Below are 12,962 nucleotides of genomic sequence, written 5' to 3'. Positions count from 1 at the left end.
GGGTGGCGGAAGATGGGAAAGGATTTTATAGGAGGCGTCGAGATGAGTTATTATTATTATTATTATTATTATTATTAATGAATGTTAGAAAGTTTTGTATTTGGTTATATCATTAAAAGTTAATAATAAAGTTATTATTATCTATGTTTAAGAAAGTCATAATACTCCATTCGTTACGTACAATGTTGGTTAGGTTTAGAGAATAATAGTTTTTTATTATTTTCTATTCACCAACTCCATCTATTTATTCACCACCTCTAGACCTGTAAATTTGTAATGTTTTATGGTAACTTGAAAATTCAGTTAGGATGATTTAAAAAGTAACACAAGAACGAATACGCAAATTCGTTATGGAAATTTGCACAAGAATTTTGACCAATGGCGTTTCTTTATAGGACGAACCATCACAACATTTCAGTTAACAGTTATAACTGTTAACAACTAGATAGTTATATTAGTGAAAATTCTAAGCTTAAAACTTTGTCGGTGATAAACTAGTTGTCATTCCTACTCTAGATATCATTGACAATCAGTTACCACAAACGACTAACAACATTCCAAATTGGAACTAATCATTGGTAACTCTCTAATGACGATTTCTACTAATAATCCATTACGACTTATATTCTTTTTCAATACAATGTTTCATCAATCGTGAAAGTCCAAAGTAAGTTCAAGTAGCATTCTAATAATGTAAGAAAATTTTTGCATAATGGGTGCCACTCGCTGACTGGTAGTGAGATCTCTAGCAGGGAGTATGCCCCTTAAACCCTGTTTTAGGTGTTGCCTTTAAATTCCCATCAAGGTCATAGTCCCTGATTTTGTCAAATCCTTGATTACCCAAAAATTTGGCATTAGACGGACCTCAAGTGCATGCACTAAACGACCCATCTAATGTTTCCGTTAGATTTTTAATTCTTGCAGTTACTGACACAAATCCATTATATTGTTTCCTTTTTGAAATCCAACTTTACTGTGTCTATAATTACAAATGCATTTAAGGTATGGAGCTTAAAAAGGGTAAATTCAAATACAAAATCATAAATGGAATAAGTAATGTACCTAATCTTGCATCTAAATCACAAGAATCAATATTACAAGCTTCCTACTTCACCAATATAACTAGCATGTAAGGATATATGGCATGAAACCTCATTTCAAACCATTAGAACTTGTGGAATCGAGTCTAGGATGGATTTCTTACCACAAATGACCAACTAAACACCAAATTTAGATTATTCAGAGCTTCAAAGATGAACAACATCTTCTGATGACTACCCTAAATAGACCTTGAGCATGAACTAAAGCTTCCAACAACACCCATGATGCTTGAAATCCACAAAGCTTGAAGAACACTATAAAAACTCAATAACACACCATAATTTTTTAAATAAATCTTGAAGAGATGTAGAGGATGCTGAAAGATATCTCTAATTCTTTTAGTAGGTGTTAACTTGACAAAATGATAGTGTGTTCGGCTTTGGAGAGGCAACTACACATCATGCAAGGTGTCAAAAAGTGACACGTCTGAGTTAGGCTTCAGAAGGACCCAGGGGCGGATCTACAATGAAAACTGTTGGTTCCGAGGAACCACCCGAGTTTTGAAATAATAGTGCATTTATATATAGAAAATAATTAAGGAACCACCTTATAAATTGGAAAGGAACCATGTAAAAAACATTTGAAGCACCTCTCCAGATGGTAACATGTTGGTTTGTTAACTTGGATGTCGCAGGTTCGATTCCGGTTTTTGGAACTTTTTTTTTCTTTTACTAACTAACCCTAACATCAGTTAGGGTTCATAACACCACACAGCGCCTCTCCATGGTCTAGGTTGCCTGAAATCATTATTGTCTCAAAACAGATGTGTACTTCATAACTTCAAACTCCTATCAGTGTTTATTTAAATTTCTTTTTCGTCTTCTGTAAATTTAGTTATACTAAAATAAACTTGATAATACTAAAATGACTATTTGTCTCACAATTTCTAGTTCAATGTACATACACGAGTCATAACATACTTACAAACTCAGGTATAAATGAAAATATATTGAAGATTAACTTCCATCTTAGTCTATCACACATTCCTAATATTTGAATACAAGGGTGTTTGGTACAATTTAACACTTAATTGAGTACATGAAGGTAATGTGCATGTTAAGTTCTAAGTTCAATATGAAGAGAAATTTAAATAAACTCATCTCCGTCACTCCGTCGGCCACTCATCCCCGTCACTCCGACTATCGCGGAATGCCGGCAGCCTCACTCTGTCAGCCACTCAGCCCGTCAACCGTCCCAGTCTTCCTGCCACTGCCTACTTTTACTCGAATCCTCTTATTCTCCCACTTTGAAGGTAAGTTTACATTCATAATTCATTGTTAAATGTTAATTGTTCTTGACTTCTTGTTAAATATTAATTGTTCTTAATTGTTAACTACTTAATTGTTAAGTTATTTGTTAAATTTAATTTTAGTTTGTTAGATTGTTGGTTTTAATTTGTTAGTTTGTAATTGTTGATTTGTAGGTATTATGAATTTGAAGAGATTTTTTCAAAGTGAACCATCAACCTTGGATCATCATCTTCAAGTAAACCGTCAAAAATAAATTTGAATGATCTACCATGGGATCCTTCCGAAAGGCAACCAATTTCATCTTATCACCCAAGTCAAAAAGGTAACATGCGGTATCTCTTTTATTTATATATCGTATTTTTATTATGTAATGAATTTTCTCCGAACCATCGAACCGACCCGGAATTTTTATACCCGAGTCTATGAAATTGAAACATCTAAAAGTAGTGCACCACCCAAAAAAATTCCTAGATCCACCACTGAAAGGACCGTCTAATCTATTTGATGGTTCGTCTAGTTAATAACAAATGACGCATTAGTGAAAAACTAATAGACGAATTGAGTCATGGTATACTATTTACCTGACAAATCTAAGGAATAGTTGACAATTGGTTCACTAGTTACACTTATGAAAATAGAAGATACTGAACATGCAAAATTTGAAGGTTTGTTATAAAGGAACATGAGTTATATAAATGTAATAGCGAAACTAACTCGTTATTTTACAATAACCAAACAGACAGCACTCGTTATGGGTTAAATTCCAACGATTATATTTCTACTATTCATTTTGAAGATTTGATATTGCTGCCTAAATCAAAAGAGGGTAGAAAGGCGGACTGACCCGGTAATCACTAACAAAACTAGATTATATTTGACATTAACTAAACTGTTTTTGACGAATAAAGATTGTTGTCAGTTACGTTATTTTAATATATTTTTATATATTTAAAACATGATTATCAAATAATAATCGTAAAAGTAACAAAATAAGAAAAGCAAATAGCTACTATAAATATTCAAACATAAAAACAAAAAGATCTTTATAAAATATACTAAAAATATTGAAACACTAAAACAAAAAGTCATTTAACAAAGAAGAAAAGAAAAACGAGGTTGATTTGTTTTTATTAATTTGATTAATTACAAAAATACTCCTTTAAATAATAAAACTTTATAACTAACATAAATGAACCAAAGACCAACATACCCTTTATATTTAACGGAAAAAAACTAACAGAGTTAGTGTCATGAGCCATAATAATTAGAAAAGGAAACCGTGGAGGTTGATTTGAAAAAAATCTTATTTTAGCCAAAAGCGTTAAAGTAACAAACCACATAAGCCAAAATAGTAATTTACAGAGCTCAATATTTCCCTTGAGAAAAAAAAAACAAAAAAAGTATTTGTTTTTATTTTTTGTGCTTCACTAATTGCTGTGTTTCACTAACTCTACAATTTACCAACAATCAACTCGACCATTCCTGTTAACTCAGCATCGTTAATATATTCTTCCATTTAGTTGACTGCTGTTTCCATTTGAATTAGCAAATCATCCTTGTGTAATGTTATCTTTTCAATATCTTCGTATAAAGCTTTGTTTTGAGTCTCGAGATTATTCACTCGATTAACCAATCTAGTTTCCTTCTCACATAAACCAGAAAATTCACCTTACAGTTTCTGTTTTTCTTCATAAAAAACTTGTTTTTGGGCCTCAAGACTCTTCACTTGATTCACTAAACGCGTTTTCTCATTTATCAGATTTTTTGTATCTAATTTGTTTAACTTCAGCAAGCCTTCTAGTTCTTCTGCTCGTTCATCTTTGACTTTGATTTTCTCACATAAACCAGAAAGTTCATCCTCCAACTTCTGTTTTTCTTCATATAAAACAAGGTTCTGAGCCTTAAGATTGTTTACTTGACTCGCCAAACGAGTTTTCTCGTCCATCGAACTTCCGGTTTCTAGTTTGTTGACCCACAACAAGCCTTCTAGTTCTTCTACTCGCTGAGTTGACTTCAACAACAACTCGTCTTTGACTTTGACTTTCTCACATAAACCAGAAAATTCATCCATCAGTTTTTGTTTCTCTTCAAAAATTATTAAAGCATTTGTCATCTCTTTCTCAAGTTCTTCTATTCTCTGGTGTTTCTCTTCTATAACCGTTGAAAGGCTCTTTATGCTTGTTTCTTAATCTTCTATAATTTCTAACTTCTTTTCTTTTTCCTTTTTTTCTGCTTCTGTTCTCTCTGCAATCATTCTCTCTAGTAAAACAAGTTGTTGCTGCAAATCAACATTTTTATCACTTTGCTCGTTTACTCGATATAGAAGTCTTTGATTCTCTGTTTCAAGTTGCATTTTCTTGCTTTCAAAAGACATTTTCTCTTTCTCCACTTTGAATAATTTATGTCTTAAATCATCTAACCGATCTTCATCGTTAATATATTCTTCCATCTGCTTGGCTGCTGTTTCCATTTGAATTAGCAAATCATCCTTGTGTAATGTTATCTTTTTACTATCTTCGTTTAAAGCTTTGTTTTGAGCCTCGAGATTATTCTCTCGATTCACCAATCTAGTTTCCTTCTCACATAAACCAGAAAATTCACCTTGCAGTTTATGTTTTTCTTCATAAAAAACTTGTTTTTGAGCCTCAAGACTATTCACTTGATTCACTAAACGCGATTTCTCATCTAGCAAAGTTTTTGTATCTAACTTGTTTTACTGCAGCAAGCCTTCTAGTTCTTCTGCTCGTTCATCTTTGACTTTGATTTTCTGACATAAACAAGAAAATTCATCCTCCAACTTCTGTTTTTCTTCATATAAAACTAGGTTTTGAGCCTTAAGATTGTTTACTTGACTCGCCAAACGAGTTTTCTCGTCCGTCAAACTTCCGGTTTCTAGTTTGTTGACCCGCAGCAAGCCTTCTAGTTCTTCTACTCGCTGAGTTGACTTCAACAACAACTCGTCTTTGACTTTGACTTTCTCACATAAACCAGAAAATTCATCCTCCAGTTTTTGTTTCTCTTTAGAAATTATTAAAGCATTTGTCATCTCTTTCTCAAGTTCTTCTATTCTCTGGTGTTTCTCTTCTATAACCGTTGAAAGGCTCTTTATGCTTGTTTCTTTATCTTCTATAATTTCTAACTTCTTTTCTTTTTCCTTTTTTCTGCTTCTGTTCTCTCTGCAATCATTCTCTCTAGTAAAACAAGTTGTTGCTGCAAATCAACATTTTTATCACTTTGATCGTTTACTCGATATAGAAGTCTTTGATTCTCTGTTTCAAGTTGCATTTTCTGGCTTTCAACAGACATTTTCTCTTTCTCCAGTTTGACTAATTTATGTCTTAAATCATCTAACCGATCTTCATCGTTAATATATTCTTCCATCTGCTTGGCTGCTGTTTCCATTTGAATTAGCAAATCATCCTTGTGTAATGTTATCTTTTCAATATCTTCGTATAAAGCTTTGTTTTGAGCCTCGAGATTATTCTCTCGATTCACCAATCTAGTTTCCTTCTCACATAAACCAGAAAATTCACCTTGCAGTTTCTGTTTTTTTTCATTAAAAACTTGTTTTTGAGCCTCAAGACTAGTCACTTGATTCACTAAACGCGTTTTCTCATCTATCAGACATTTTGTATCTAATTTGTTTAACTGCAGCAAGCCTTCTAGTTCATCTGCTCGTTCATCTTTGACTTTGATTTTCTAACATAAACCAGAAAATTCATCCTCCAACTTCTGTTTTTCTTCATTCGAAACTAGGTTTTGAGCCTTAAGATTGTTTACATGACTCGCCAAACGAGTTTTCTCGTCCGTCAAACTTTCGGTTTCTAGTTTGTTGACCCGCAGCAAGCCTTATAGTTCTTCTACTCGCTGAGTTGACTTCAACAACAACTCGTCTTTGACTTTGACTTTCTCACATAAACCAGAAAATTTATCCTCCAGTTTTTGTTTCTCTTCAGAAATTATTAAAGCATTTGTCATCTCTTTCTCAAGTTCTTCTATTCTCTGGTGTTTCTCTTCTATAACCGTTGAAAGGCTCTTTATGCTTGTTTCTTTATCTTCTATAATTTCTAACTTCTTTTCTTTTTCCTTTTTTTCTGCTTCTGTTCTCTTTGCAATCATTCTCTCTAGTAAAACAAGTTGTTGCTGCAAATCAACATTTTATCACTTCGCTCGTTTACTCGATATAGAAGTCTTTGATTCTCTGTTTCAAGTTGCATTTTCTTGCTTTCAAAAGACATTTTCTCTTTCTCCACTTTGAATAATTTATGTCTTAAATCATCTAACCGATCTTCATCGTTAATATATTCTTCCATCTGCTTGGCTGCTGTTTCCATTTGAATTAGCAAATCATCCTTGTGTAATGTTATCTTTTTACTATCTTCGTTTAAATCTTTGTTTTGAGCATCGAGATTATTCACTCGATTAACCAATCTAGTTTCCTTCTCACATAAACCAGAAAATTCACCTTACAGTTTCTGTTTTTCTTCATAAAAAACTTGTTTTTGGGCCTCAAGACTATTCACTTGATTCACTAAACGCGTTTTCTCATATATCAGACTTTTTGTATCTAATTTGTTTTACTGCAGCAAGCCTTCAAGTTCTTCTGCTCGTTCATCTTTGACTTTGATTTTCTGACATAAACTAGAAAATTCATCCTCCAACTTCTGTTTTTCTTCATATAAAACTAGGTTTTGAGCCTTAAGAATGTTTACTTGACTCGCCAAACGAGTTTTCTCGTCCGTCAAACTTCCGGTTTCTAGTTTGTTGACCCGCAGCAAGCCTTCTAGTTCTTCTACTCGCTGAGTTGACTTCAACAACAACTCGTCTTTGACTTTAACTTTCTCACAAAAACTAGAAAATTCATCCTCCAGTTTTTGTTTCTCTTCAGAAATTATTAAAACATTTGTCATCTCTTTCTCAAGTTCTTCTATTCTCTGGTGTTTCTCTTCTATTACCGTTCAAAGGCTCTTTATGCTTGTTTCTTTATCTTCTATAATTTCTAACTTCTTTTCTTTTTCCTTTTTTTCTGCTTCTGTTCTCTTTGCAATCATTCTCTCTAGTAAAACAAGTTGTTGCTGCAAATCAACATTTTATCACTTCGCTCGTTTACTCGATATAGAAGTCTTTGATTCTCTGTTTCAAGTTGCATTTTCTTGCTTTCAAAAGACATTTTCTCTTTCTCCACTTTGAATAATTTATGTCTTAAATCATCTAACCGATCTTCATCGTTAATATATTCTTCCATCTGCTTGGCTGCTGTTTCCATTTGAATTAGCAAATCATCCTTGTGTAATGTTATCTTTTTACTATCTTCGTTTAAATCTTTGTTTTGAGCATCGAGATTATTCACTCGATTAACCAATCTAGTTTCCTTCTCACATAAACCAGAAAATTCACCTTACAGTTTCTGTTTTTCTTCATAAAAAACTTGTTTTTGGGCCTCAAGACTATTCACTTGATTCACTAAACGCGTTTTCTCATCTATCAGACTTTTTGTATCTAATTTGTTTTACTGCAGCAAGCCTTCAAGTTCTTCTGCTCGTTCATCTTTGACTTTGATTTTCTGACATAAACTAGAAAATTCGTCCTCCAACTTCTGTTTTTCTTCATATAAAACTAGGTTTTGAGCCTTAAGAATGTTTACTTGACTCGCCAAACGAGTTTTCTCGTCCGTCAAACTTCCGGTTTCTAGTTTGTTGACCCGCAGCAAGCCTTCTAGTTCTTCTACTCGCTGAGTTGACTTCAACAACAACTCGTCTTAGACTTTAACTTTCTCACAAAAACTAGAAAATTCATCCTCCAGTTTTTGTTTCTCTTCAGAAATTATTAAAACATTTGTCATCTCTTTCTCAAGTTCTTCTATTCTCTGGTGTTTCTCTTCTATTACCGTTCAAAGGCTCTTTATGCTTGTTTCTTTATCTTCTATAATTTCTAACTTCTTTTCTTTTTCCTTTTTTTTCTGCTTCTGTTCTCTCTGCAATCATTCTCTCTAGTAAAACAAGTTGTTGCTGCAAATCAACATTTTTATCACTTTGCTCGTTTACTCGATATAGAAGTCTTTGATTCTCTGTTTCAAGTTGCATTTTCTGGCTTTCAACAGACATTTTCTCTTTCTCCAGTTTGACTAATTTATGTCTTAAATCATCTAACCGATCTTCATCGTTGATATATTCTTCCATCTGCTTGGCTGCTGTTTCCATTTGAATTAGCAAATCATCCTTTTGTAATGTTATCTTTTCACTATCTTCGTTTAAATATTTGTTTTGAGCCTCGAGATTATTCTCTCGATTCACCAATCTAGTTTCCTTCTCACATAAACCAGAAAATTCACCTTGCAGTTTCTGTTTTTCTTCATAAAAAACATGTTTTTGAGCCTCAAGACTATTCACTTGATTCACTAAACGCGTTTTCTCATATATCAGACTTTTTGTATCTAATTTGTTTAACTGCAGCAAGCCTTCTAGTTCTTCTGCTCGTTCATCTTTGACTTTGATTTTCTCACATAAACCAGAAAATTCTTCCTCCAACTTCTGTTTTTCTTCATATAAAACTAGGTTTTGAGCCTTAAGATTGTTTAGTTGACTCGCCAAACGAGTTTTCTCGTCCGTCAAACTTCCGGTTTCTAGTTTGTTGACCCGCAGCAAGCCTTCTAGTTCTTCTACTCGCTGAGTTGACTTCAACAACAACTCGTCTTTGATTTTGACTTTCTCACAAAAACCAAAAAATTCATCCTACAGTTTTTGTTTCTCTTCAGAAATTATTAAAGCAATTGTCATCTCTTTCTCAAGTTCTTCTATTCTCTGGTGTTTCTCTTCTATAACCGTTGAAAGGCTCTTTATGCTTGTTTCTTTATCTTCTATAATTTCTAACTTCTTTTCTTTTTCCTTTTTTTCTGCTTCGGTTCTCTCAGCAATCATTCTCTCTAGTAAAACAAGTTGTTGCTGCAAATCAACATTTTTATCACTTTGCTCGTTTTCTCGATATAGAAGTCTTTGATTCTCTGTTTCAAGTTGCATTTTCTGGCTTTCAACAGACATTTTCTCTTTCTCCAGTTTGACTAATTTATGTCTTAAATCATCTAACCGATCTTCATCGTTAATATATTCTTCCATCTGCTTGGCTGCTGTTTCCATTTGAATTTGCAAATCATCCTTGTGTAATGTTATCTTATAAATATCTTCGTATAAAGCTTTGTTTTGAGCCTCGATATTATTCACTCGATTCACCAATCTAGTTTCCTTCTCACATATACCAGAAAATTCACCTTACAGTTTCTGTTTTTCTTGATAAAAAACTTGTTTTTGAGCCTCAAGACTTTTCACTTGATTCACTAAACGCGTTTTCTCATCTATCAGACTTTTTGTATCTAATTTGTTTAACTGCAGCAAGCCTTCTAGTTCTTCTGCTCGTTCATCTTTGACTTTGATTTTCTCACATAAACCAAAAAATTCATCCTCCAACTTCTGTTTTTCTTCATATAAAACTAGGTTTTGAGCCTTAAGATTGTTTACTTGACTCGCCAAACGAGTTTATCGTCCGTCGAACTTCCGGTTTCTAGTTTGTTGACCCGCAGCAAGCCTTCTAGTTCTTCTACTCGCTGAGTTGACTTCAACAACAACTCGTCTTTGACTTTGACTTTCTCACATAAACCAGAAAATTCATCCTCCAGTTTTTGTTTCTCTTCAGAAATTATTAAAGCATTTGTCATCTCCTTCTAAAGTTCTTCTATTCTCTGGTGTTTCTCTTCTATAACCGTTGAAAGGCTCTTTATGCTTGTTTCTTTATCTTCTATAATTTCTAACTTCTTTTCTTTTTTCCTTTTTTTCTGCTTCTGTTCTCTCTGCAATCATTCTCTCTAGTAAAACAAGTTGTTGCTGCAAATAAACATTTTTATCACTTTGCTCGTTTACTCGATATAGAAGTCTTTGATTCTCTGTTTCAAGTTGCATTTTCTGGCTTTCAACAGACATTTTCTCTTTCTCCAGTTTGACTAATTTATGTCTTAAATCATCTAACCGATCTTCATCGTTAATATATTCTACCATCTGCTTGGCTGTTGTTTCCATTTGAATTTGCAAATCATCCTTGTGTAATGTTATCTTTTCAATATCTTCGTATAAAGCTTTGTTTTGAGCCTCGAGATTATTCTCTCGATTCACCAATCTAGTTTCCTTCTCACATAAACCAGAAAATTCACCTTGCAGTTTCTGTTTTTCTTCATAAAAAACTTGTGATGTGTTGCAAAACACACCTCTTTTCCTTACGTTTTTATCATGTTTTTATTAATAAAGTATTACTTTTATATGTCTTTAAGGGTTTAAATGATAAATATTACAAAGACATGTTAACTTTTGTAGGTGATGCAAAGAAGAAAGAAAGAACAAGAAAAAAAGGAACTTGAAGGGTTTAAGTGTCAAGTTTTCAAAGTTTAAGCAAGGCCCAGTCCAAGCCCATGAATTAAAAGCCTTATAATATATTATATTAAGATAATATCACAATTAATCAGCCATAATTGATCAGCAAATCCCGAAATATACAAACCCTAACCCCAAAAGGAAAGTTCCGATCGGGATTGTGCAGCCGCCGGCCGGCCAAGAAAGAAGAAAAAAGGAGAAGCTGTTTGGCGGCTGTTGTTTGTGACGGCTGGAAAAGAAAGAAGACAGCAAAGAGAGGTTTGGGACAGCAGCTACAAGTGTTTTTAATCCATAATATCAGCCACATAATCATAGTAAACCTCTATAAACTTTGTTCTATTGTTCAAGATTGTTTAACTAGTTGTTTTGATCTTTCAAAGTGAATTGTTTTGCAAGTAACTAGTGGTTTGGTTTATTATTGATTGATCTTGAATCTTGGTTGAGTTTTATGATGTTTATGTTGGTTAATATGATGTGTTTATTAAGTGTTTGTGGCTGTCCAAATTTGATTATGAGCTAAACTCGTTGTTCTACCTAGGAATGATGTAGTGTTGACATGTAATTGACATAATAAACGGATTGGTAATGTTTAAGTTGTAAAATTGATTATGTAAAGTTTGATTAGACCATATAATTAGGTTGTATGTTGGCTGTGATTTTTGATGTGTTACTTAATTCCCACTTGCTTGCTTTAATTGAATCGGTTTTGATTATCGTTTGCATAGTTTAGCCTATTACTTGGTGTTTTGGGTTTTATTGCGGGTTGATCACCGTAGGGATATGTTGGGTAACTAATCATATAAAATCAGTTAATATACCTTCCTTGAGACCGAAAGGTGATAGGAAGTAAAGTTGTCACATATCTTTTATTTGCTAGAATTAGGACCGCGCGAAAGTGGGTTTTGCTCTTGTTGAATTTAAGTGTTATGTGCAATGAGTTGGCTTAATTAGGGTTTGGTTAAATTGTTCCTCTGTTCTTGGTTACATAACTGGGTGTTCCATGGGATGGTGTGTCGATGAGACCGAAAGGTAATTCGTCATTAGAACACGTAATTAATTAATTATCCGGTAATGTTTTAATAATCAATTAAAATGAAATAGAGATTAGTTGATGAGACTGAAAAGTAATTTGACTGTCTTAAAGGATTTTTAATTGTGTCATCTTTTGAAACCGGTATCTTAAACGTTTTTCCAATCCGTTGTCATTTTCATTAAACACGAGTCAGTTCTAGGTAGACGTTTTTACATATTGAATTTAATCCGAAAGTTTTCTTAAAGTATTTTGTTAACAGTTTTCTTAAAGTATTTTGTTAACAGTTTTCTTTTAATTAAGTTAAGTAGTTAAATAAAATCTTAAAAATCAAATAAATATTATTTTGGTAAGTCTTAATTAGAGTTTCGAAATTAAAAACGTTTTCACGTGTCTTTGCGTTCGACATCCGGACTTCCTTAATGCTATACTATTTATGATCGGTACACTTGCCGGTTTTGTGTGGTTTCTATAGGATTTTCGTTTTTATAAATTTAAAGCTTAATTGTGGTTCGTTCGTTATTTATATTATATATTTTCACACATCAACTTGTTTTTGAGCCTCAAGACTATTCACTTGATTCACTAAGCGCGTTTTCTCGTCTATTAGATTTTTTGTATCTAATTTGATTAACTGCAGCAAGCCTTCTAGTTCTTCTGCTCGTTCATCTTTGACTTTGATTTTCTCACATAAACCAGAAAATTCATCCTCCTTCTGTTTTTCTTCATATAAAACTAGGTTTTGAGCCTTAAGATTGTTTACTTGACTCGCCAAACAAGTTTTATCGTCCGTCAAACATCTGGTTTCTAGTTTGTTGACCCGCAGCAAGCCTTCTAGTTCTTCTACTCGCTGAGTTGACTTCAACAACAACTCGTCTTTGACTTTGACTTTCTCACATAAACCAGAAAATTCATCCTCCAGTTTTTGTTTCTCTTCAGAAATTATTAAAGCATTTGTCATCTCCTTCTAAAGTTCTTCTATTCTCTGGTGTTTCTCTTCTATAACCGTTGAAAGGCTCTTTATGCTTGTTTCTTTATCTTCTATAATTTCTAACTTCTTTTCTTTTTTCCTTTTTTTCTGCTTCTGTTCTCTCTGCAATCATTCTCTCTAGTAAAACAATTTGTTGCTGCAAATTAACATTTTTATCACTTTGCTCGTTTACTCGA

The 12,962-nt window shown here is 33.2% G+C and overlaps 1 protein-coding gene and 1 pseudogene across 2 annotated transcripts in view; both read right to left on the bottom strand.

Moving 5' to 3' along the window:
- Nucleotides 1–127, bottom strand: part of LOC143626942 (uncharacterized) — a 7,025-nt gene extending 6,898 nt beyond the window's left edge. The window contains exon 1 of one of the 2 annotated variants that reach the window (XM_077096868.1): nucleotides 1–127. This exon is cut by the window's left edge and continues 381 nt beyond it. The gene's annotated coding sequence lies outside the window, so the exon portion shown is untranslated. The other variant, XM_077096867.1, reaches the window with a different exon arrangement.
- Nucleotides 128–3,741: 3,614 nt separating this feature from the next.
- LOC143626966 (uncharacterized) lies at nucleotides 3,742–12,756 on the bottom strand (annotated as a pseudogene).
- Between the last annotated feature and the right edge of the window lie 206 nt (nucleotides 12,757–12,962).

This window comes from Bidens hawaiensis, unplaced genomic scaffold (assembly GCF_021521415.1).
Source record: "Bidens hawaiensis isolate Kalapana, Puna unplaced genomic scaffold, B.hawaiensis_p1.1 tig00004551_1, whole genome shotgun sequence".
NCBI classification, from domain to species: domain Eukaryota; kingdom Viridiplantae; phylum Streptophyta; class Magnoliopsida; order Asterales; family Asteraceae; genus Bidens; species Bidens hawaiensis.
The sequence above is the reverse complement of the archived record's forward strand: the minus strand, read 5'-3'. Positions and strand labels throughout refer to the sequence as shown.